The 26591-nt window shown below is 50.2% G+C and overlaps 1 protein-coding gene across 1 annotated transcript in view; it reads left to right on the top strand.

Annotated features, from left to right (window-relative positions):
* Window positions 1–336: 336 nt before the first annotated feature.
* SLC6A6 (solute carrier family 6 member 6) overlaps window positions 337–26591 on the top strand; it is a 73852-nt gene continuing 47597 nt past the window's right edge. The window contains 2 exon segments of the mRNA XM_049766563.1: window positions 337–525; window positions 15825–15862. The gene's annotated coding sequence lies outside the window, so the exon portion shown is untranslated.

Here is a 26591-nt window from a genome sequence, read left to right on the forward strand (position 1 = left end):
GTACCTCTGGGCACCAGGCCAGAGGGAAAAAGGGTCCCCCAATGGGGCAAGAAGAGTACCAGGGGCTGGAATTGGAGGTAGAAAGGCGTGTGCGCGCTCTCCGGGCCAGCCTAGAGAGTTCTTTGTGTGTCCAAACGCGTGCGCGCGTGCGTGCATGTTTATGCATGCATGTGTGTGTGTATGTGTGTGTGTGTGCGTGTGTGTGTGTGTCTGTGTGTGTGTGTCAGCATGTGGGGCGGGGCTGGGCAGCCCCAAGCCCCGCCTAGGCCCCGCCCCAGGCCCGGCCAAGCTGGTATTTTTCCACCCAGCAGGATGGGTGATGCTGAGAGCTCCCAGCTCAGACAACAGACACGCGAGGTCAGGAAGGAGCCGCTTAGAAATTACCGCTTCCTCCACGCCGCCACCAGCCCTGAACCCCGATCCAGCCTGGGAGACACCCGGAGCCCAGATCAGGCAGTTCAGAGAGCCAGCAGGAGAGGCCCCAACCCAGGCGGCTGGACCCCCAGAGCAGAGCGGCCACCCCAGGTACCCCAGCACCTTTGCACCCCTGGACCCTGGGACACGAGGGCTCCTGGCAAATCAGCCCCCCGAACCCCAGATTTGCACCCCAGCAGTGTGCCCCTGATGCCAGCTACCCCTTTGCACTACCAGGGGAGGGACCCAGGTTTGGGTGTTCAGTCCCTTTGGCGGGGCTGGTATTGTTTCTTCCAAGCGCCTGGTTCCATAGGACGGCAGGTGTGTGTGTGTGTGTGTGTGTGTGTGTGTGTGTGTGTGTGTGTGTGTGTGTGTGTCTGTGTGTGTGTGTGTCTGTGTGTCTATCCATATCTGTGTCTGGGTCTGCATGGGTCTCTGTGTGGCTCCTGAGGGGGCTGCATTGCGTGTGTTCCCCTTATAGCATGGCACTCCCATGTGTCCCCCCCAATCCTGCCTTGTTGCCTTTCTCTGGGTTCCAGGGTGTGTGATAGAACCTGAGCGTGGTTGGTGTGTTTATATGTGTGTTGTGTGTTTGCATGAGCCTGGACATGACACGGGTGTCTCTGTACCTGTGCCATCCACGTGTGCCTTCCCAACCCCCTTCCCCTGCATGTGGCTGTGTGTGTGTGTGTGTGTGTGTGTGTGTGTGTGTCCCAGTTTTGGAAGAACGTGAGTGAGTGTCCTCACCGTGCCCCAAGGAGTGTCCCTAGGGCCAGAGTGGAGAGTGTGAGGGGTGAGGAAAGGTGGCCAGGATTTTTTGGGGGGCATACCTGGGTGTGGTGTGCAGATGGCAATGCCAGAATTCGGCCATCCTGAGAGGCAGAATAGAGGCCTAGGGTGGGGGAGACTCTGGTGGGAGACCCTGAAAAAGGGGATAGATTGGGGGGTACGACATTCTGGGGCTCCGCCAGTAGGGGCGGCTGGCCCTTGTTCCTCTGACTTTTCCTCTTCCCTCTGGGGGTTCCTCTTTCAAGCAGGAGGTGCTCAGCCTGCCCCCAACGGGGAAGGCAGACACTCAGGGGCACCCCCCGTATTGGAGAAGGGCCGGGGTCACCCTCCCTAAGAGGCAGAGGGGGTGTGAGCAGGGCAGGGCCATCCGCCTGAGCCTGGCTATTTTGGTCCCTGCCTGGCTTCTGCCAGATCTTGGCCTCCCCCAGGACTTAGCCCCAAAGGCCTGGGACAGAGCCCGGGTCCCCATTTCCTGCCCCGGGGAAATAAATCAGCCCTTAACAGCCCAGATGCCAGAAATGAGGGTCTCGGGGCGGAGGTTTTTGAGGCGGCGCGTGGCACCATTTGGACTTGGGTAAATTGGCCCACGCCTTGGCACCGGTGACGTTCAAATAAATGTCATGGAGATCTTTGTAAAATTTCTTTTAAAAAATATATTTTTTCTTGGCTGGAAGGGAGGGATCTCATCAGGAGCCTATGAGCCAGAAGGAGTTTATTTTTATGAGAGACCGGGTGAGCGCTTAGCAACAGGAGTGTGGGGTGGGCATGGAGAGGTATGGGGGTGGAGTTGGGGGTGGTGGTTCTACCCAGTTACCTGGTACCCTCGCAGAGGATCCACCAATGCCCTGGCACTGAAGGAATGGCTGGAGGTCCGGAGCCTGTTGTCCTCCACTCTACTACTACCATGGTTGACTTTTGACCAAAAGCTTCTGGGGGCCTCAGTTTCTTCCTCTGTGTAATGGGCGGAGCCACTGGTCTGGTCTCTGCAGGAAAGGAAAGTCGGACTTTGTCCCTGGGGAACTGAGTTCAAGCACCGTGCCTCTCTGTCTTGGTGGGTAGGTGACCTTGGCCTATTCCCTCGGCTGCTTTGAACCTCTGCCTGCCTGGCTATCTATCTGGGCAGCAGGGATGCCAGCATGGCCACCCCACGCCCTTGAGGGGATTGCAGGGGATGAAGCTTGAATAAGCTGGGCTGGTAATCTGTAAAGCCAGGCTCAACCTTAGAGCTGTCCATGGGACAGAAGGGGTCTTGGACCACTGTGCGTGTCGCAGGCACCAATGTGTACTATTCCTTTCCTTCGTTGATCCTTTGGGGGCTCCCTTGTGCACAAGTTTGGAGACCTTCGGGTGCTGGTGCCCAAACCACAGATGAGTAAACTGAGAACTAGCCTTTCCAATACAGCAATTGGAGCTGTAATAGCCTCCAGAGCCGGCTGGAAGTTTGGGGACTCAGGGGACCTGGGTTACTGGTCTCCCAGGGGGTTGGCATGGGGCAGCAACCCCTGGCAAGCTCTCTAGTCCAAGGTAGGAGGGTGAGTATTGGGGACCCAGGTACCTCCTCAGTCACCCACTCTCTCTGCTCTGGGGGTATTGTCTTCTGCCTCTGGGGTTCTGCCTATTGGCTTGGGCACTGGGCAGCTCAGCAAGTCCTTCCGAAGCTTGTGGAATGCTCAGACACTTGTGAGTCATCGAATGCATTCCTCTATATAGAAAAGAGCTGAACGAGAAATCATCCGACTGCCCAGAATGTGGCATCACTGCAGCTGGGCATGGGGGTGGGGGGAGAGGTGGGCAGGAATTAGAGCTGGGCTGATGGGTACCCCCCTAGTCTCCCCAACAGGTGTGGTGTACTGACCTCCCACCCACCTCCTCAGAAGATCCTCCGCCAGCACTAGATTCTTAGGGGCCACAGCTCGCTGCACCCCATATTTGCAGGCCTATCTTGGCCGCAGATTTGCTTGGAATTTATGGGTTCCGGGAGGCGTGTGAATGTGGAAATGCACAGGGTGGCGATGCGGGGAGCCGCCGAGTCGGTTCAGCAGCCTGGCTGAGGTCATGTGTGTTCTGCTTAGAGATCTGGGGCCGAATCTGGGTTTTCTAGGAGTGCCGAGGGAGGGAGGATGAGAGGGAGGCTGGCCGGCCGGATAGCATGCCAGCTGCTGCAAGCAGGTTGTGTCCAGGGGCACGGAGGGACAGGGAGCTGGAGTGGTTGGCATCAACGGCAGCTGTGGGTGCTAAGGGGAATGGGGAACAACAGCTTAGGTAGTCAGGAGGGCTCGGCCCCCTGAAATCCTGTGTTTGGAGCATGTTCCTTCCAGCCTCTGCTGGAGCCAAATCGAGGGCACTGGTGGGCAGATCGCTGCCCACAGGGCAGTGGACTCTAGAGATCATCTCATTGGATTAGGGAACTGATGTCTGGGAGACCCCGATGGTGAGTGAGGAGCTGGATTGGGGACCTGGAGATAGGGGGTGACATGACAGGCCCTTCAATATTTGGGCACAAAGCATTTTCCGTGCCATTGAATCATGCCTCAAGCTTTATGTACACATGGGCAAAGGTTTGGGCATTCTGTTGAACATATCTGTAGTTCATTAAATGACTGGTTTTCACATCCACCCTGGTGTCTTTGGGGTGAGCTTTTTGCTTTTAATTTCTCTCAATGGTGACTGTGAAGGAAAAAAAATAACTGCACACATCATATTTTACATGTTATTTACATGTAACCGAATGCAAAGATTTCGTTAGGGTTTGGTGGGCATATTTCTACACCTGTGTACCCACCCCTCAGATCAAGCTAGAGAATATTTCCAGAACCTTTCCCCCCCACACAAATGGCTCTTGGCCACACCAGAAGCAATCTCATGATCTGTCTGTCACCTTGAATCTGTTTTGCCAGCCCTAAGGAGTTAATTACGAAGGGACCATGTATAGAAACGAGTGGCTTGTGTGTTCATTCCTGATTCCCTTCTTAGGATCTGGCATCTTTCTGCTGGATATCATTGGGGGTGGGGGCTACAGGGAATCAACCTTGCAGCCCACACATGCTTGGCCCCCTGCCTGCCTTTTTCTGAGATCCTTCAGCACTGTGGAATGTCTCCATAGCTCATTCCACTTCCTGCTAAGTAGCTGGCCATAATACAGATGGACCCCAGTCTGCCCTTCAGTCGATGATCATTTGGGCGCATTCCAGTGTGGGGCTATTACAGAAAAGCTGCTCTGAACATGCGGGCAAGTCTTTTCATGGACCTATATTTTTATTTCTCTAGGAGCGTGACTGTTGGTTCATAGAGGAGCTCTCTGTTCAGTTGATTAGAGACTGCTAAAGAATTCTCTTTTAATTTTCAAAAGTAATACCATTTAAGCACACAGAACTATAATATGTGTGTGTGTGTGTGTGTGTGTGTGTGTGTGTGTGTGTGTGTAACAAGTGCAGAAGAGATGCAGTTAGCTGAGCACAGGATTTGCGTGCAGAGAGGCTTAGGTTTGATCCCCACTCCAGCACCATGAGATTTTCAAAATCAAGCGAAAGAAAAAGCACCCCCCCAAAAAAATGGGTCAGGGGTTAAAGATGGCTTGCATCAGGCCATCTTTGGTTCAATCACTGGTACCTCATGGTCCTCTGAGCACTGAGCCAAGAGTAAATCCTGAGCATTACCAAGTGTTTGCTCCCCACCACCTCAAAGGAGGTTTTTTCTCCTTTTTTGGACCACACCTGGCCCTGTTCAGAAATCAATCCTGGCAAGGTCAAGGGACTATATAGCGTGCCAGGGATTTATTGTTTTGTGGCCACAACCTGCAGTGTTCAGGGGTTGCTACTGACTCTGTGCTCAGAAATTACTCTTGGCAGACTCGCAGGGGTTGCCGGAATCGAACCCAGGTCGGCTATGTGCAAGGCATTCTACTGTCTGTGCTATCGGTCTGGGTACCTGGGATTAAATTTAGGTTGACTTGTGTGCAAGGCAAGTGCCCTGCCTGCTGTACATACTATTGTTCTGGCCTCCCAAAGAAACACTTTTAAGTGGAGTCTAATCTTTTGTCCTGTTTTTTTTTTTTTTTTGGTTTTTGGGCCACACCCGGTGGTACCCAGGGGTTACTCCTGGCTGTCTGCTCAGAAATAGCTCCTGGCAGGCCCGGGGGTGGGATGAGTGGGTGGGATGAATGGGTGGGTGGGATGAGTGGGTGGGTGGGGACACAGGACACCGGGACACCAGGATTCAAACAACCACCTTAGGTCCTGGGATTCAAACAACCACCTTAGGTCCTGGATCGGCATAATCTTTTGTTCTTTTGATAATCCTTTATCTTTGGCTTTTGGGAGGAAGGAAGGCCTGTAGGCCTTTGATTTGAGCTCACGCATTTACCTCTGTATGCAGCTATAACTGTCTATATGGACAGTTACAGTTATTCTCTAGATCTGCTTTCATTTCTGCTTTGCCTTTTCTTGGGGAGTGTGGATTCTTTTATTAATTAATTAATTATTTTTTAATTTTTTTTTGGGTCACACCCAGCAGCGCTCAGGGGTTCTTCCTAGCACTAAGCTCAGAAATCACTCCTGGCAGGCTCGGGGGACCATATGGGATGCTGGGATTTGAACCACCGTCCTTCTGCATGCAAGGCAAATGCCCTAACTCCATGCTATCTCTCCGGCCCCGCCCCTTTTTTTTTCTTCTGTTTTTGTGGCGGGGGGAGTGTGTAGATTCTTGAGGATCTGTTTAGCTTGTGTGACATTAGTGGTGTGCTGCTGTTCTTGTTCTGCTTTCTAGTCAAACTAGAAAACATGGTGGAACCGGGCCTGGAAGGGCCAAAGGCTGAGTCTGGGATTCGATGCCCAAGTCTGGTCCATTGTCTTTACCCTGGGGCGCTGCCACCTCCTGAAGATGTTGTTCCTATCTGGTCTTGCCCTACTGTGGGCAGAGCCCAATACCCTGACAACTCTCTCAAAGCCAAGAAGCAATCTCTGCCTTCTTATCTCCATCTTGTCTCTAGCTTGGGGGTAACACCCCCCCTCTTCTTTGCCTCATAGAAAGGACTTGGCTCCCTCAACTTCTAGATGGGTTGGGGTGAGAGATGGGAGTCCCCCACCCCCATTCACCCAGTCCCCCCAGCTGAGTTGCATGGGTTGGGCCTGGAGCCAAGGCCCAGGGGGGCAGGGGTAAGCACTAAAACTGCCTTTGGGCTCAGGTAGCCCCAGCATCACAGGAGGAGGGGAGATGTGTATCAGAAAGAGTTTAATAAACAATCTGGCCTCCTAGTGCCAAAGGCTGGCAAGTAGTTCCATGTGCCAGCTCTGTGGGAGAAACACCCCTCAGCTGGGGTATGGGGGCGACTCCTGCCCTCCCATCTTACAGATGAGAAGACTGAGGTCTGAGTGAGGCCCTGTCTGTACTGGGAGTAAAACACACAAATGGGCCATTGTTCACAGATCAATGGCTCTTCCCCTCTGCAGCTGGGAGATGATATAAAACGGGGGCAGTTAAAGTTCTTTTTTGTTTGGGGCCACACCTGGTGATACTTAGGGCTTGTTATTCCTGGAACTGTGCTCAGGGGTCACAGGGAACAAATGGGATGCCAGAAATTGGGCCCAGGCCATCCACATGCAAGGCAAGTGTCTGACTATATCATCACTCTGGCCACTCCTGCCCCACAAGATGGTTCTTACCTACTCAAAATATTAGTGATCAAGCCCAAGATCTCATTACCCCTGCCCCTTTTTTTTGTTTTTGTTTTTGTTTTTTGGCCACACCCGGTGATGCTCAGGAGTTACTCCTGGCTATGTGTTCAGAAATCGCTCCTAGCTTGAGGGGCCATATGGGACGCTGGGGATCGAACTGTGGTCCTTCCTGGGCTAGTGCAGGCAAGGCAGATGCCTTATCGCTTGTGCCATCGCCCCCGCCCCTCATTACCCCCTTTTTAACCCAGAAAGATTCCTTGAGGAAACCTCAGCAAATCTGGAGTTGGGGGGTTGTTCTTGGAAGCCAGCTTGTTTGCAGGTGTAAGGAGCAGGCCTCCCCGTAGGGCTGGCCTCTGGGGAACAAAAGCCAAAAGAAAGCCAGGGAGTGTCTGAGCTGGAAGCCTGGTCTTTTGGATTCTGTCCATTGCCTGCCCTCCCTGCACCCCCTTCAGAACATTGGCTCCTCAGGAACCAGATCAGAGGTCTGGAGGAGCCTGTCTCCTTCCAAAGCTCCATCCACATGCGAATCTCCACCCTGCTCCTTGCTCATAAGTGGAGTGTGAAGTGACTCACCTCCTCTTCAGAGCAGAACGTCCCCGTGCCAGCCTTCCTTCCCTGTTATTGAATGGGGGTGCTATGCTGTTGGCTGGCAGCTTTCGGCAAAGTCATGCTTAGTGGGTGAAGGGCGCCGGAAGGGGGCGGGCCTGAGGCCTGAGGCCCTCTTACCCCATGGCCAGTAGGCATCTGGACTGGCCAGCCACTCAGCCCTGCTGGAGGCCCTCGTCAGGGATTTCTAAGACGGGTTTTCACCAGGACCCCTGGTTTCTTCTTCCTGGGTCAGCATAGCATAACGTATGGCCCGAGATGGCCACAGCTTCACCAACTTCATCCCCCTGGGCATCTTTCTGGGTCAGTTCTCAGGATATCACTTTGCAATTCCAAAGTCTTCCCCCTTCCAGGACTTCCCAGTCTGCTTTGTAGAGAAAAGGTCGAGCTTCAAGCCCTGCCTCATCAGTTTGGGGTGCTCTGACCCTGCTAACTCCTTCATGCCTCTTCCTCTCACTTTCTACTGCTTTTACTCTTGGAAATGCTTGGGCCCATGGGCCTTCCTTTTTCTGTGACTCCTCTGGCCACTGCCAGAGCTACTTGCTTTTTCATAAACCCTTCTGTGTGGGGAGCAGAGGGTGGGGTGTAGAATTGGAACCATACCAGGATTTACTCCTGACTGCACTATAGGAATCATTCCTGGCAGTTCTGAGAGACCATATAGGATGCTGGGGATTGAACACGGATCAGCTGTGAACAAGGCAAATACCCTATCTGCTATACTGTTGCCAGGCTCCAGAAAACTCTTCTAGAGCCCCTTAATGGTGCCTGGCATATTGTGCTCAGAAAAGATGTCAGTCCAAAAGAAGCTCAAGTTCACCCCCAAAGCCATTTGCCATTTCTGTCTTTTTTGTCATCTATTTATATCTATATCTGTCTGTCTGTATGTCTGCTGCCTGCCTGCCTGTCTATCTATCTATCTATCTATCTATCTATCTATCTATCTATCTATCTATCTATCTATCTATCTATCTATCTATCTATCTATCCATCCATCTTTTTATCTACCTACTTACCTAGCTATCTATCTCTATCTTTGTCTCCCTATCTATAATCTATCTGTTTGGTTTTGGGACCACACCTGGCGCCACTCAGGGCTTACTCCTGGCTCAGAAATTGCTCCTGGCAGGTTCAGGGAACCATATGGAATGATGGGGCTCAAACATGCAAGGGAAAACACCCTACCTGCTGTACTATTGCTCTGACCTCTGTCTTTCCTTTTTAAAGATTTTGTTTTATTTCATTCACCCATTTGTTTTTCCCTGAGTACTACAGATGAGTGAACTCATTGTTGGTTTTTGTTCTTTGGGGGACATTCTCACCAGTGCCCAGGGGCTACTCCTTCTTTAGTGCTTGGGGGTCACTCCTGGTAGCCCATGAAAGGGGGTGCAGACCCAAGTTCCAGGGAACAGTATTAGGGATAAAACCCAGGCCTTCTGCAAGCAAAGCATGTCTCCCAAGTACCCTAAAACCCTTTTCTCTGACTGGAACTCAGGCCCTTGTGGTTTCCTGTAAAGGCACATGGTATAAGCCATGTTGATGGAAAGAGCAGATACTTAGCATCCAGCATAGTACTTACATACAGCACATAGTAGGTATTCAACACAGTAGGTACTTAGCACAAAGACCTGCACACAAAGACCCGGCACTCAGCAGAGACACATACACAGTATATAAATAGTACACAAACCCACACACACAGTAGGTACTCAGCATAGAGACCCGCACACAGTAGGCATTCAGCATACAGGCAGAGGAGCCCCCACGAAGTAGGCACACAGCATAGAGACTCTCACAGAGCCCTGCAACACAGTAGATCCTCAGGACACAGAGACACACTCAGCGCAAAGGGACCGACACACAGTAGGTCCTCAGCCGAGAGACCCTGAGAGGCCGAATGGCCTTCCTCCCTAAAGTGAGAACACTTTGTGCAAACATGTGAGTGGGGTAGTTAGTCACTGTTCATCTAGTCAGCATTTGAACGAGGCAGGCCAGCCCCATTGGCCACACACAATCATGCTGAGCTCAACCCATCGTGGGTTGGCCACTCTTGGCCATTGTCTTGCTGTGTGTGCTTGGTGAGTCCTTGAGCTTCCAGGGTTTGGGTCTCACCCATTCAAAAACCAACGGCCTGCTGCAGGGGTAAGTCGCTAAGCTCTGCTCTCTGTTAGGACATTGTGTCCATAGACACCCTTTCAGGATATGACCTCATTCTGTGGGTTTTCAAATCTTGGTCCTTGGAGAAGGGGGAATGTCCTCCGGAGAGATGGTGAGTCGCCCTGTCCTCAGGAGCTGATTTCTACTTTGGGGAAATAATTTGAGAACTGTCCACGGGCTGTTAGGAACCCAGATTCCCCCAACACCCTGGGACTCTCCTCCCCTAATCCCCCAGATGAATAAATGCAGTTCACAAGGATAGAGGACTGAGTTCAGGTGTTCAGGTTATTTCATTGCACACCGCAAACCCTAGTTTTATCCTCTGCATCACATGTAAACACTTTGAGAACATAAAAAAATATTGTAAAAAGATGGGGGAAGGATAGGAAAAAAAATCTTCCACCATACTCTGCCCTTCAGCACTGAGCAGATTCTGTTTCCACCTCCCCCAACCCTTTTTTTTTTTGTTTGTTTGTTTTTGGGTCACACCCGGCTACGCTCGGGGTTACTCCTGGCTCTGCACTCAGAAATCACTCCTGGGATGCTGGGATTTGAACCACCGTCTGTCCTGGATCTACTGTGTGCAAGGCAAATGCCCTACTAATGTGCTATCTCTTAGGCCCCCTCCACCTTCCCCTTCATCCCTGTGTGTGTGCCATGGTGGTTCTAGGAGACTTGTGGCCTGGCTCTGTAATCTTCACAACAAAATTTTCCCAAACTGTTCACCCACAAAGGTGATGGGGGACACTGATTTGTAGAGACTCACTTAGAATTTTTGCAGTGTGGTTTTATTATTTTTTTCTGGGGGTGTGTTGGGTCACACCTGGTAGTGTTCAGGGGTCACTTCCTGCCATGCTTAGGGGGGGACCCTGCAGTGCCAGAAATTGAACCCTGGCCTTCGGTGTCTCAGCCCATGCTCCATCCTGCTGAGCTGTCTCACCTCCCTGCAGTGTGCGGTTTGTGGTTTATTTGGTTTTGCTCCTGCCTGGCTTGTTGGTGCCTGAAGATCAGCATCCCCCTAGATCCCCCCATTATTCTCTGGGTGCTGCCTGAGCTCCTGCTGCTTCAATGAGATGTGGTGAGGATTTCATCACTGCTCTGCTTCTGTTTTCATGGAAGGAGAAGGGGATGGATGGACACTTTTGGGGCCTGGCCATGCCCCCCATTCCAGTTGGAGCTCACCCCTCTTAGGGAAAGCCCCTCTGCTAGTCTCGGGGTGCTGTCTGGGTGGTACAGGATGTGACAGGAGGCGCTTTGCTTCATCAGTGTCAGGGTGCAATTTTCTGTGGAAGGAAGAGGCAGTCTGGAAGCCGTAAGGTGACTCTGGGTCTCCCTTGATTTTGTTAACTGGCCCATCTGGCATTAGCCAAAGCTCAGGTCCTTCTCGAAGAGGTTTGTTCTTCCTTCTCTCCACCTGTTATTTCTCCTCTGTACTAGTCCCCCAACCCCCCAAGCCTGGCTGGCAGTGCTGCTTATTTATAACTCTTGGCTCTGTTGTGGGGTTTCATCAAGTGGATCCTCATTCTCAAAGCCAGCTGTCTTGTTAAATGTCCCCGTTTCCTGGCCTGCAGTAATAACACAGTGGTAGGGTGTTTGCCCTGCATGCGTCCAACCCTGGACGGACCCCCAGTTCAATTCCCTGTTTCCCATATGGCCCCCCCAGGAGCCTCCCAGGAGCGATTTCTGAGTGCAGAGCCAGGAGTAACTCCTGAGCACCTCCAAGTGTGGCCCCAAAACAAACAACAAACAAACAAACAAAATCCTCATTTCCTGCAGGAGGCAGAGGTGCAAAGTGCCCAAGATGTTGCCCTTTTTACCAGTTTTTACCTAGCACTCTTATCTAGGCTGCCAAATTGGGAACAGTGCTTTGAATCAAGGTCACCTCAAACTCCTGCTCCCTGGGTCCTCATGGGCCATCGCAGTCCAGGCCCCTTTCCTCCCGTATGTACAAAGCTGGAGCTCCTGAGAGCACAGGTAGCTCGCCCGAGGTCACACAGCGGAGAGCCCGCCAGGCCAGGCCTTCTGGGCTGGCGCCACCTTGGACAGGATGCGGGTGGGGAAGCCCTTTTCTGCAGAATAGCGTCTGCTCCAAAAGCCACAGGAGTTGCTAGAAGCAGCCAAATCAGGGAGAACCCAGGGCCAGCTCGGGCCAGCCCTGCCGCCCTGAAAGCCGGGTGTCCCAGGCAGCATGTCAGTTCCAGAACATGAGGTTTTTGGATCCAAGGAACTTGGGGTGTGAGGGTGCTTTTAGATCTGGGAAGCCCAGTCATGCCAGTCTTCAGTAAGCCATGGGAGGGTTGTGTTTAGATAGGTTGGAAGGGTTGGGGGCCAGATCCACCTGCACCCACGCAGCTTTTTTTTCTTCTCTCCACTGGGGAGTATGCTTTGATGAAGGAGGAAGGGAGGCCATCACTTGGTTGAGGTTGATTTTGACCTAACAGCTGTCCCCTGGAAGGGGCAGAGTAGGACAGATATGTTCTATGATCCCTGAACATGCTATTGAACAGGAAGTTGCTAGAATATAGGCCCTTTTTGTCAGATCAGCGTGGGGGGGGGGCAGAAGGGGGGGGACTACAGCTGTACTCCTGAATCCTTCACAGTTTCTGATGCTCCACTTGGAGAAGACCTGATTTCACCATCTCCAGCTTTGACTAGAAATAGTGGGGAAGTCAGGCCTAACTTGTGACACACACAGTTTTGCAGTAGACACCATCCAGGTTGGTGGTGGGGGTGGACCTCAGACATCAGGTGCTCTGCACCCCCCTTTTTTTGATGGCCTCTGAGTGTCAGATATGGGAGCATGCACAAAGTTAGAGCAAATCCCAGGCAGGGTCTAATTCTGGGCCTTAGGATTGCAAGCAATATAAACGGATATTTAGGACGAAAACATTCATGGGGCAGAGAGTGTCTTAAGGTGTGACTTGCTTGGCTGTGAGTTCAAACCCCATTGCTGAGGTGATCTTTAGAGATAAGTAATTCTGGTGAGAGGCCTGGAAGATGCTTCTGAGATTTAGGACATGCCTAAAGCAAGTATGAAATTCAGAACTTAATCTCCTAAAGTGATTCTGAGAATTTTCACTCCATATGGTCTGGAGTCCCCAGCAAGGAAAGAGAAAAAAAAAAAAGGGGAAAAAAAAGAAGAAAAAAACCCAGGTTTTTCTTTCACTGAAAAACCCAGTCATTGAACCCTTCTGGTATAGTTGGATGTAGTCTGAGTGATGTTATAGGAACTATTTCTCTCTGTTAGCTCCAGTCTCTTTTTTGGGGCTCCTCATCAAAGAGTTTAGCTCTCACAGCCTAGAAAATATCTTCTTTCTTTCAGTCTTTTTTTGCTTCTGTCCCAGGTACCATCTTCATTCAGTCACATGATTACTGCATCTACTATCTATCAGTGGTCCTCAAACTTTTTAAACAGGGGCCAGTTCACTGTCCTTCAGACTGTTGGAGGGCCAGATTATAGTAAAAACAAATTATGAACAAATTTCTATGCACACTGCATATATCTTATTTAGAAGTGAAGAAACAAAATGGGAATAAATACAATATGTGGCCCGCGGGCCATAGTTTGAAGACCCCTGATTCTAGATCAAGTCCTTATCTTTGAGTCAGTCAACTATGAGTTCTCTGATTGGTTTGCCATGGTCACATGCCCGCCCTCTAAGGAGGAAGTAGAGTCACTCAGCCTGCTTAGAGCCCCTTATACCAGAAGTGAAGTACTTCCAAGTAGAATGGGTGTAGTCTATCCCCCAAGGAAGACCCTGCTAGTGAGATCCATGGGGACCCTCTTTACCCCACTTCAGGTCCCTTCACTTGGTGCTTATCACTTTGCATTAAACCTTCTAAGACCAGTGTTATAGCTTGCTGTAGGAGAATTGCCTGGCCCAGGTGAATCCTGCATTCAAGTCTCATTACTGCAAACAAAATTAATATCAATAAATGGGACCTTCCCTTGGCTCCCTGTTCCCTGCATGTTGTTTAGAATAGCAAGACATCCAGTCCTGTCCCAGACATCACTAATCCATCCTGGCTTTCCCTGGACCACACATCACACTAACCAGAATAGCAAGACATCCACTGCTGTTCCAGACATCACTAATCCATCCTGACTTTCACAGAACCACACATCACACTAACTTGGGAAAGGAGGCCTTGTGGCACCTTTGTGTGGTGGTCTTTGCACTGAGTTTCTGACTCATGAGAGTGGGGTAGTGGTCCTTGCTCTATGCTTAGAGCTTGGAACAGTGCCTGGAAGCTAGTAGGTGTTCAGTAAGGTACCTGTGGCACTAGGAAGCTTTCCCAGGAGCCAGATGAGTGTGGGATGGTTCTCATTGGAGAAACTGGGAACTTGAGAGGAGGAGAGGCAGAGGAGGTGAAGGAAGGAAGGATTGAGGCTGGCCAGTCCTGGAGGCATTTCTCTGCTTTCCTTTCTCAGCATATCCCCTTGATCACTGCTTTATTGCTATGGCCCCTGTTTTTTCACATTTTCCTGCTTTCTCACATTTTTATGTCCTGGAAATGGATACTGGATAATGGGAATAGAGGTCCAGCATAGTTTGTGCTGTGGACCAGACATCTGTCTGCCCTTGAATCTTCCCAGCTGAGTTCCAAAGAACAAGAGGTATTTGGTGATTTTTTTTAAATTTTATTTTATTTTGGTTTTGAGGTCACACCCAGTGATTCTCAGGGGTTACTCCTGGCTCTATACTCAGGAATTAATCCTAGCAGTGCTCAGGGAGAGCATATGAGGTGCTAGGGATTGAACCCACATTAGTTGCATGCAAGGCAAGTGCCCTGCCTGCTGTACCATTGCTCCAGTTGGTTTCAAGGGCCCTAGAGAGTTATTTCAAAGAGTTGAGGATGTGGCCTGCTTGTTGGAGGCTTAGATTCCATCCCCTGGATCTCATGGTTCTTTGAAAACCAAACCAAGGAGCAATTCCCAAGTACAGAATCAAAGAGTAGCCCCATAGCCCCTGAGGGTTTTTGTTTTTATTTTTGGGGAAAACAAAAACTCAAGCAATCCCTGATTCCTATCTCACTTTGGGGCCCACTTGGCTTAGCCACATTTGTTTTGACAGATTTTCTAGGCATGATGATGATCAGGTGATCTGACGCCTCCAAGGTTGATGAGGATCCCAGGGCCTCACTCTCCAGGCCCTCTCTTGAACTTTGGTCTAACCTTGATTCACTAGAACAGCCAATCACATCCCGGGGTGCTCAGCAGAACTATGGGGGCCTTTAGGAGGACAGATTAGGGGCCCGGAGAGATAGCACAGTGGCTTTTGCTTTGCAGGCAGCCGATCCAGGACCAAAGGTGGTTGGTTCGAATCCCGGTGTCCCATATGGTCCCCCGTGCCTGCCAGGAGCTATTTCTGAGCAGACAGCCAGGAGTAACCCCTGAGCACCGCCGGGTGTGGCCCAAAAAAACAAAAAACAAACAAACAAAAAAAAAAAAACAAAAAAAAAGGAGGATAGATTGGGGGAGAAAAATTATGCACTTGTGTGTGTCACAGGTGGTGAACCTGGAAACTGGGCCTAATGTATGCCTGAGCCCATGTGAGTGTATGTGTGGCTTTAAGAAGTATGTGAATGTATTTTTTTTTTCGTGCCACACCCATTTGATGCTCAGGGGTTACTCCTGGCTAAGCACTCAGAAATTGCCCCTGGTTTGAGGGGACCATATGGGACGCGGGGGGATCGAATCTCGGTCTTTCCTTGGCTTGCGCTTGTAAGGCAGACACCTTACCCCTAGCGCCACCTCGCCGGCCTCTTGAGTGTATTTTTTTGTTTGTTTGTTTTTGTTTTTGGGTCACACCCGGCAGCGCTCAGGGGTTACTCCTGGCTCTACGCTCAGAAATCGCTCTTGGCAGGCTCAGGGGACTATATGGGATGCCGGGATTTGAACCACTGTCCTGCATGCAAGGCATTACTTACTTCCATGCTATCTCTCTGGCCTCATGAGTGTATGTTTTGAGTGAGTGCATCTGAGTATAAATGTGTGTGTGTGTGTGTGTGTGTGTGTGTGTGTGTGTGTGTGTGTGTGTGTCTTGTTTCCTGGTATGGAGCAACCCAGCCCTGCAGTGCAAATGGGGCCCTCCCCTGTGAGTGTATGGGGTGACACAGAAGCAGACCCTAAGGTGTCCATATACCCCCCAACATGACTGATTCCTCTTTTTCTCATTGCACTAGGTCCAGAACAAACACCTTCTCTGAAGAGCCTCCAAAACGTAAGTGACGGGGACCCAAGCCCCCTATGTCCCACCAATGTGCCATAGGTGACCCCGGTGTCAGAGTTAGGGGACTGAGTGTCTCCTCTAGGCTTCAAGAGGAGATAGAACCTCTAAGACTTGGGACTAATCTGGGGTTCTGCTCTGCACCCCTCCTGCCTCTACACTGAGCAGAGGGGTCAGACCCCAGTGAAAGGAGAGCTTGGCTCTCCCCTTCTCTCTTGTTTTATGTCTGTGTGTTGGTGTGTGTGTCTGTTTGTGTGTGCAATTGTGTTACTCAGGTTATTCTTGGCTGGAATCTTGGAAGTCACTTTTGGGGGTCCAGAAGAACTGCAATGCTGGAAATAGAACCCAGGCTTCCTCTCCTGCATGCCCTTTGGGCTATTTCTCCACCCCATTTTCTGGTCTCTATTAGATGTTCAGAAAAGCAACAAAAGTATTAGCGTAAAAAAAAAAAAAAAGTATTAGCGTGAGTTGGTGTGTTAAGGGTCCTCATTGCTAGCAATTGCCCCTTTATTTTTCTCACTGCTGGAAAATCTAGCACAGGAATAATTTCTTTCTTTCCTTCTCCTTCCCTCCCTTCTTCCCTCCCTCCTTCCTTCTTCCCTCCCTCCCTTTCTCCCTCCTCCCTCCCTCCTCCCTTTCTCCCTCCTTCATCCCTCGTCCTTCCCTCCCTCCCTCTCACTCACTTCCTCCCTTCCTTCCTCCTTTCCTCCCTTCCTCCTTTCTTCCCTCCCTTCCTCCTTTCCTCCCTCCCTCCCTCCCTCCCTTCCTTCCTTCCTTCCTTCCTTCCTTCCTTCCTTCCTTCCTTCCTTCCTTCCTTCCTTCCTTCCTTCCTTCCTCCCTCCCTTCCTCCCTCCTCCCTTCCTTCCTTCCTCCCTCCCTCCCTCCCTCCCTCCCTTCCTTCCTTCCTTCCTTCCTTCCTTCCTTCCTTCCTTCCTTCCTTCCTTCCTCCTTCCTTCCTCCTCCCTCCCTCCCTCCCTCCCTTCCCTCCCTCCCTTCTTCCTTCCTTCCTTCCTTCCTTCCTTCCTTCCTTCCTTTCCTCCTTCCCTCCCTCCTCTTCCCTTCCCTCCTTCCTTCCTTCCTTCCTTCCTTCCTTCCTTCCTTCCTTCCTTCCTTCCTTCTTTACTTCCTTTGTCCCTCCCTCCCTCCTTTCTTTACTCCCTCCCTCCATCCCTCCTTCCCTTCCTTCCTCCCTCCCTCCTTTCTTCACTCCCTCCCTCCATCTCCTTCCTTCCTTCCTTCCTTTCCCTCCTCCCTCCCTCCCTCCTTCCCTTCCTTCTTTCCTTCCTTCCTTCCTTCCTTCCTTCCTTCCTTCCTTCCTTCCTTCCTTCCTTCCTTCCTTCCTTCCTTCCTTCCTTCCTTCCTTCCTTCCTTCCTTCCTTCCTTCCTTTGTCCCTCCCTCCCTCCTTTCTTTACTCCCTCCCTCCATCCCTCCTCCTTCCCTTCCTTCCTCCCTCCCTCCTTTCTTCACTCCCTCCCTCCATCCCTCCTCCTTCCCTTCCTTCCTCCCTCCCTCCTTTCTTCACTTCCTCCTCTCTTCTTCCCTCCCTCCTTCCCTCCCTCCCTCCCTCCCTCTCTCCCTCTCCCTCCTTCCTTCTTCCTTCATTTCCTTCCCTTTCTCCCCCTCCTTTTTGCTGAATCATCAGAGAATAAATTGCAGGCCTGATGCCCCTTCACCCCCAATCCTTCACGAGGTTCTATTTCGCAAGAGCATGGCCATTCCTGGTCTTATATAAGCCCTCGCAGCAGTTATCAACGGGGGCATTTCACATGACAAGCACCCTTATCTAATCTGCAGGCCCAAATGACATCTTGCCAATTGTCTCTGTATTTACAAAAGCCCGGTTTCCCTGAGCAGGCTGCAGGCTGTCTGTGGCATTTCAAAGGGGCTTTGGAGGTGGGGGACCCTCAGGAATGTGACTTGACCACTTTAACTACACACATGATCCGCACCTTGATTTCATTTATTTTTTTTAATTTTTAAAATTTATTTATTTTTCTTTTTTTTTTCCTGCACTTTGATTTAAAAAAGTTTGCTTTGAGGGTCTTACAGCAGTGTAAAAGCCTGTCAGCAGTGACATCAAATAAGAAATAACCTGTGTGCATTAGAAAGCTGGCTCTGGCCCGGAGAGATAGCACAGCGGTGCTTGCCTTGCAAGCAGCCGATCCAGAACCTAAGGTGGTTGGTTCGAATCCCGGTGTCCCATATGGTCCCCCATGCCTGCCAGGAGTTATTTCTGAGCAGACAGCCAGGAGTAACCCCTGAGCACCGCCGGGTGTGGCCCAAAAACCAAAAAAAAAAAAAAAAAAAAAAAAGAAAGAAAGCTGGCTCTAGGGCCGACAGTGCCTGCTTTACAGGCAGGAGGCTTGGTTCTATTCTTCTACCATCCCCTAAACACTGCTGGGAGAAACTCCTGAGCACTAAGCCTGGAGTAGCTCCTGAGCATCAGCAGGTGTGGTCCCAAAAGCAAAAGCAAAAGGAAAGAAAGATAAGTGTGAGCACACCGCATACTACATGGGAGAAACTGAAACCAAAGTTTCACTGAACTGAAAGGCTAACCTTAAGTTGGCTAGGCCTGGTTCTCTGTTGTGCTTCTGAGGTAGAGGAAAAAAGTGCCTAGTTTAAAAATGACACTTGTAACCCAACCACAAACATGTTTGTAATCGTGGTGCTTAAATAAAGATATTATTAAAAAAATAAAATAAAATAAAACGACACTTGTGGGGACAGAGTTGATAGTCCAGGGGGGCAGTTTGCTTGCCTTGCACATGGTCAAAGTGAGTTCGATCCCCGGCCTCCCAAATGGTTTCCAGAGCACTGCCAGGAGTAACCCCTGGATCACTGATGGCTGTAACTCCGAAAACCAAAAAAATTAAGAAATATTAAAAAAAAAATAAAAGCGATACCTGCTCCCTGATTTTTAAAATTTTTTTCCTTTTTGTTCCTGTTCTGTGAGTTTTGCTCTGGTCTGTGAAAACTGTGGCCTTCTGTGCAAATCTTGTCTGAGCAGAAGGTAAATGCCTCTGGTCAAACTTTCTCTTTTCCAAGCTTCTCTGGCTGAGAGAGAAGCCTCAAAGCCTCCAGGGTTTAGCCTGTGCTCTCACCTGAAGCCATGGCTCACTGGATGCCTTGGAGACCTCTTCATGCAGTGACATTAGTTAGATGTTCGAAATCAGGCATGTCCCTGGCAGCAGGTAAGACATTATTTGTTTTCTTTGTTTGTTTGTTTTTGTTTTTGTTTTTGGGCCACACCCGGCAGTGCTCAGGGGTTCCTCCTGGCTGTCTGCTCAGAAATAGCTCCTGGCAGGCGCGGGGGACCCTATGGGACACCGGGATTCGAACCAACCACCTTTGGTCCTGGATCGGCTGCTTGCAAGGCAAACGCCTCTGTGCTATCTCTCCGGGCCCTCCTAAGACATTATTTTTATCAGCATAATTGCCACAAAACTCCCACAGGTATATTATATTATTTTATTTGGGTTTTGGGCCATACCTGGTGATGCTCAGGAGTTACTTCTGGCTATGCACTTAGAAATAGCTCCTGTCTTGCGGGGACCATATGGGATGCCGGGAGTTGAACCTCCATCCTTCTGCATGCAAGGCAAACGCCCTCCCTCCATGCTATCTCTCCAGCCCTCAAATTCGTTTTTAATCACAACTGCTCCTTGGGTGTAAGATGTGACTACAGCACAGGTGGGTAATTGCTGTTCTGTGTTTGTTGTTGTTGTTGTTTGGTGGGGGGGCAGAAATGGCGGCAATAGGGCAGGGAGATAGTTCAAGTGGTGGGGGTACTTGCCTAGTCTCTGCAAGACCCCAAGTTTAATCCCTGGCACTACATACCCTCTCCCACACTGCAAGGTGTGGCCTTGGTGGCCTCCCCGAAACCTTTCACTGCTGGGTGTGGGGCCCATATAATAAATCAATGGCAGCTGCGTTTTTGAATCAGCCCTTGTAGGCAACCTCCTGAGACCTATGAGCCACACTTGCACCAGGTGCAAAGGGTACTGTTAAGAGCTCCAATACAGATGGGGGAAACTGAGGCACAAAGCTTTGAATTGAATCGACAGTCCTGGCTGCTCTAGCCCCAGTGCCCATCCCATCCACTTTCCACTGCCCTTTCCACTACTCTCTCTAGGGTAGATTCTGGGGTCCAGCCCCGCCCTGACCCAGAGGGCTGGTTAATAAATAGCCCAGGGGCAGCTGGGCAGCTAGTCCTTACTGCCTGGAAGTCGGAATGTGAGTTCTGCGTCCAGATAAGGGTGTTGTGAAGAGCCCCCACCCCGAAACACTGATGATTTTATAGGCAATTAAACTGCCTCCCCTGTTCCCTCCTTCTTAGCCTACTCTGCTGTTTACACTGGGCTGGATGCCCACTGCAGGCAGTGGAGAGACAGCGGAAACCTGAAAGGCCCTTGGTATGGTGGATGCTTCCTCCACCTAGCCCCGCACTTTGAACTTTTCTGCTGATTTCTCTTGTCCTCGGTCTTGGTAGTGGAGTTTATAGGAGGCATCTTTAGAAAGTCCTGCATTACTTATGCACCAGAAAAAAGAAATGTTGCAGACCGAAGACCATCCAGCTTATGGGAAGTTCTCTGAGCTAGAAAGTGAATCCTAGGGGCCCGAGAGCACAGAGGTAGGGTGTTTGCCTTGCACACAGCCAATTCAGGACAAATGGTGATTCGAATCCCGGCATCCCACATGGTCCCCTGAGCCTGCCAGGAGCGATTTCTGAGCGCAGAGCCAGGAGTAACCCCTGAGCGTCACTGGGTGTGACCCAAAATCCAAAAAAAGAAAAAAAAAATAGAATCCTGTATTCACTGCACTTCTGAGCCTCAACTATCTCTACCTGCCAAATGGAATCATATGGGGGTGAGGCAGAGAGAAAGATAGTGAGGTAATCATCACCACTGATTCAGAAAGGACGGTGCCAAGCCCCAAAACAGTATCTCATCACCCACCTCGATTGGGGGGGTATCTCCTAGGCCCCCAGACACATCCCTTTTGCTGACAACAGTCCTACTTTTCTGGGTGCCCTGGATAAGACTGCAAGGAGGAGAAAGAAAGACTCTAGGTTTAGTTCACAAATTCGCAGGAGGGACGCACAGAAGAAGGCCCCACTCCCTGTCGCTGTTATTGAGGCGACAAGTTCCAGATCTGCTGTGTGTTTGCACACCCTGATTACAGAGGCCTTTAAAAAGCAGCGCTCTTTGTTCCACAAGGACTACCAGGTTATTGCCTTGCTACAGTTGTAATGGGGCCATGTGACTGCCTTGCAGTACCTGTTAGCCAGACAAGTGTCATTTCTTCTCTAGTGGGGACTGATGCATGGATTTATTTATTTGTTGTTGTTGGATTTTTTTGGGGGGTGGGTGAAAGGTCACATCTGGCAGTGCTTCCTGGTTATGGTTTATTTTTTGTTTGTTTGTTTGTTTGTTTATTTTTGGGTCACACCTGGCAGCACTCAGGGCTAACTTTTTTTTTTTTTTTTTTTGGTTTTTGGGCCACACCCTGTGATGCTCAGGGGTTACTCCTGGCTATGCGCTCAGAAGTTGCTCCTGGCTTCTTGGGGGGACCATATGGGACGCCGGGGGGAATCGAACCGAGGTCCGTCCTAGGCTAGCGCAGGCAAGGCAGGCACCTTACCTCCAGCGCCACCGCCCGGCCCCTCAGGGCTAACTTTTGGCTCTGTGCTCAGAAATCGCTTCTGGCAGGCTCAGGGAACCATATGGGATCCCAGGATTTGAACCACCATCCATCCTGGTTCGGCTGTGTGCAAGGCAAATGCCCTACCACTGTGTTATCTCCTCCGGCCCTATGGTTTATTTTTTTAACACAAAATTTGGACGACAGAGAGAAATCCAAGTAAAGGAGTCCCACTAGCCAAAAATAGCTATTGAACCCCAGGCTTATTATGAATGGTGAGTACATTGCATCATTAAAAAGTGTTCTTTGGAAATTGAACTTTAGCAGGACTTTAGCAGTGTGGGAACTCTTCTTCCCCCTCTGAGGGGACAAATTTCTGAGCACTTCTCTCCTCTTTCCTTGTGTCTATTTGCAAATGAGTGGGTGTGACTATACACTGAAACCAATCTGCAGCTAGATTTGAATTGGGGGCAGTCCATATTCTTCTGCCCTCCCCTGTTCCTATTTATCTTGACTGTTTTGGGTAAGCTCCCCCTTTATTTAATTAACCCTCTGCTGATGAGAAATTGGTCATGTGCAGTTTCCCCTGTAAATCCTTATGTGAATGGGGCCTGTTTTTATTTCTATTTATTTATTTGATTTTTGAACTACACCCAGGGGTGCTCATGGCTTACTCATGGCTCTGTGCTCGGGGATCACTCCTAGCAGGGCTTGGGGGGGGCATATGGGGTGCTGGGGATCAAAGCCAGCTCAGCTGCATGCAAGGCAAGTACTCTACCTGCTGCATTATTGCTTCTCTACTTCCAATTGTAGTCAAGGCACTTAATATTATTCATATTTATCAGTTTATTTAGCATAAATATAGCCATTTTTGAGTGCTGTCTGACTTCAAGTCTGTTCTCGTCATATGCTGTCTGTCAACCTATAGATTAGAAGCGGAGTGCATCTTTGGGGGGCTATCTCTACCCAGCAGTCAGGTGGAGATCGTGGGCTTTTCAGCTAGAAATAGGGTACAGTATATATCTTTAAGATGTAGGTACCTGTTGCCCAATTCATTGACCCTCCAGAAATTGCCCTATTGAATCTTCTCTCTGCCCTGTGCTATTTATTGATCGGGCATCAGGAGTGCTGGCACCTCTCCCTGGGGAACCCTCCTTCCAAGGCTTTAGGGAGCAGAAGACTTCAAACAAAAGCATCTCCCAGTTGGCCAGTTTCCCTGATGTGGTGACCAAAATAAAACCCAGTAAACAAGAAATGATGGAGTACGGGGCCGGTGAGGTGGCGCTAGAGGTAAGGTGTCTGCCTTGCAAGCGCTAGCCAAGGAAAGATCTCGACCTCGGTTCAATCCCCCGGTGTCCCATATGGTCCCCCCAAGCCAGGGGCAATTTCTGAGCACTTAGCCAGGAGTAACCCCCTGAGCATCAAATGGGTGTGGCCCAAAAAACAAACAAACAAAAAAAAGATGGAGTACGAAGCCACACTCAAGGTAAAAGACACCATTAGACTGGAACTGTGGCTTGGCAATCTAGAACTGACCTGCGAGTGATAGCAAAACACACACATACACACACACCCCTCCTTCTTTGCATCGAGACCCAGACTTCCCAAAGAGCCCCCATTGGCACCTCCTTTATATTTTGGTTACCAGGCCCCTTCTGACTCAGTTTCCTCACCCAGAACCTTAGCCAGGGTCTAACTGGACCCCAACACAAATTTCTAGTCCTGTGCTTAGCAGCTGCCTGGAGTGTGGTCCTCCCACTCCTGAGTTGTTATTGTCTGTAAGCCAGTAAGAATACCCTTGTGCCTTTGGTCCAACCTGACAGTTTTGGGAGTGTTTTCTGTGGGGTTCTATTGATGGGTAGTAATGACTTGCTCCCCCACCCCTCATTCCAGCCCCTTCTTGGCTCACATCTTTCCTTACTCATACCTCTCCTTCCACATCCTACTCTTGTTTTGGGGGTCCCCCACTAAAAAGCATGGCTCATATAGATGTTATGGAGCTAGGACTGCTCTGTGATGGATTAGTGATGTCTGCTCCATGATGGATTAGTGATGTCTGTTGGGGCCAGACGAGGAGAAAGGGGCAGGTTGGGGCATGTGTCCCATGATGTTCTTATCTTGCAGTCACTTGGATAGGGACTGTCTGAAGTGGGAAAGAAGACAGGACATGATGTTTCCCAATAGACAGGATTCAGACATGGCAGCCACAGAGCCAGTTGTCCAATGATTGGTTCCTTCTCACTTTCTGGGTCTTTATATGTGTTGGGTTGGGTGGAGCGCCCTTGGGTCTTGGGTGGGTGCCTTCACCGCTGTAATGCCCCCCCCCTGTGAGGTTTGTCCAAACTGGGGCAGTTGGGCTGGGCTCCCCCTTCTCCGCCCCTCATTTCCCTATCCTCCACTTCGATATGAACCAAATCATTAATTTATTCCTTCATTCTTTTTGTGGTCCTTACTGAGTCCCCCCTGATTCCCATAGACCAGGTATAGAGCTAGGGAAGGACAGAAGAGGAGACAACAGAAGTGACCACACAAAGCAGCATTCTTATATAGGACGTAGCTCCTTCGACCTCCCTGTTTGATAGCAGGACATGTGCCTTCTCTTCCATTGCAGGAGAGACATCAGTTCAGAAGGACCAGTAACTTGCCCAAGGTCACACAACATTGAAACTGGGGAGATAGGGTCTAAGCTCAGTTGCTTCCTGGCCATTTGGCAGTCTAGGATCTTTCCTTTTACCCCATCTGTAAAGTGGGGGTGTGATTCCCCAAAGTTTTAAACTGGCACAAACAGGAGAAAGCAGTTGGACCTAATAGAAATGCTGGTGCTAATCTTTCTCTATTGTAGGCTCTCAACCAGCCTGGTCGTGAAATGTTGCCCGATATGTCACCCACCCCCATGGGTGTCTCTTACATTCAGTGAAGTTCCTTGTTGAAAAGAGAATAAACCAGAAAAGTCAACATAGGGCAGTTTCTGGCCACTGATCCCCACACCCTGGGGACCTTCCCTGGGTCAGCTGAAACACTCTTTGACAGCCTAGGGACTGTACCCGCCATGGGGGACAGTTGTCTTGTTTTTCTGGCCCTTCCAGCCCTGGATAAGAGCCTCCAGCTGAGAGTAGTTGATTGCAGGGAAAGTTTGGGGGAAAACCCGCTAGGCCTCTAAGCCCTAAGGCTCAAAATCTGTGCTCTTTCCATGATCCAAGAGTTCTGGACTTTTTCTGTAGTTCAGGCCATCGGGGCAGGGGGCCCAGTAGTGAGCTGCAGGGTTTTTGGGAGATGCTTGGAGCACAAGCATGCATAAGCCATGCACCGCCACCCTGAGGCCCCAAGATCAAAATCTAGCCTGCATGGGAATGGCCCAGAAGTTAGGGAGGGAGGGTGGGAGGGAGAGAGAGACACACAAAGAAACAGAGAGGCTGGGTGCTAGAAGGGCAACTTTGTTGGGTGCTCTGCTGGGAAGACACAGAAAATGAGCCTGACCACCCCACTCTCCCCTAGAAATGCTTGATTGATCTCAATTCACTACAAGGTAGCCAGCAGCCTGAGCCCAGCAGACTTGGTAGCTGATTGCAGGAAATCTTTGAGCTGTCACGAGGACTGTCTTGTGGTTGTGCTCCTTGGCTTGTGCTCAGCAGGAAGAACCCAGATATGTTGTGGGGACAATCAGAAGCCAGGGGAGTGGCTCTGTTCAGGGGTGTTGCCAAGTTCTGCTGAGTCACATGGTCCCCAGGGTTGGAAGTGGGTGGGGCTGTGGTTGCCACCTGTTCCCACCTGTAGCCCCTGGTTTAACTTGGGGTACTGAGGGAGAAACTATTGATTTGGTATTCCCCACTGCACTGGTCTGGATCCCAGAGTGCTGGTTTGGGTTTCCCTTCCTCCAATGGGGTGTAGGGACAGTGCTAGAAAGGGATTGGACCTGCTTATTGAGCTGCCCCGGGAACTTGGGGTTCGCTGGGTTTTCGAGACCAGACGTAGCTGTGTACCCTTTCTGGTCCCTCCCCTTTCCCCCAGGCCACTCAAAACAGGTTGTCCATTTGAAAGGCTGCAACTGCAGTTCCCGGGTATGTGCCATTCCAGGAGTCACTACTTAAAGAAAACCAACATCATTTCTGTTAACGCAAGCCTAGAAGAAAGAGGAAGTAGAAGGTTTGGGGAACTGAGTCAGGGTGGGGGAGGGTTGTGATTGGGGACCAGGAGTTGGGACTGTCCACTGTTCACTGATAGTGTTGTTTGGGTTACATAGGACTCTGGGGTGGGGGCTGTTTGGGGGTCAGCAGCAATTGATTGATCAAAGAACCAAAGGAACCATTTTATTTATTGTTTGTTTGAGTTTTTGCCACACCCGGTGACGCTCAGGGGTTACTCCTGGCTCTGCAGTTAGAAATCGCTCCTGGCAGGCTCAGGAGACCATATGGGGTGCCAGGAATTGAACCAGGTCCGTCCTAGGTTGGCCTCATGCAAGGTTAATGCCCTATCGCTAATCTATCACTCTGACCCCTAGAGGAATCATTTTAAAAGGATTAATTTCTCAACCATTTATAATTGTGGCTCATCCCTTTTTGGGCATCCTGGCCCCTAAGGAGAAGGTGGGTTTTTGATGTCTGTTCTGCCTGCCTTTTATAACTGGATTAAGCCCTGGTCAGCAGTGGGAGGGTCTTGAGTGAAGGGGGGGGGGGGCTAAATTGGTGTGAGTTTGGAGCAAGGATTGAATTTCCACAGCCATGGAGATGTGACTCTTCTAGACTGTAGCCTTAGAATTGCTCTGAGCAGGCTAGATTTAAATGCTCTTCCTGGCCCTGTGTGTGTGTGTGGGGGGGGCTGGTGGGGGGGTGGTGGTGGTGGTGATCTTCTGCCAGCCTCAGTTTTCGTCAATGTCTGGGGAAGAGGGGAAATTCCTGGTCAAAGATCATGGCCAAAGTCTAGTGACATTTTCCAAACTGCAACCTGGGGGAAATGCCCCCATCCAATTGAGTCTCAGAGAAAGATTCTTTCCAAGAGTGGTTCCGTTTTGTTTATTTTGTTTTGGGGGTTGTATGGTATTTTTGTTTGTTTGTTTGTCTTTTGTTTTTGTTTTGTTTTGTTTTG

This window comes from Suncus etruscus, chromosome 20 (genome assembly GCF_024139225.1).
Source record: "Suncus etruscus isolate mSunEtr1 chromosome 20, mSunEtr1.pri.cur, whole genome shotgun sequence".
Classification (NCBI taxonomy): Eukaryota; Metazoa; Chordata; class Mammalia; order Eulipotyphla; family Soricidae; genus Suncus; species Suncus etruscus.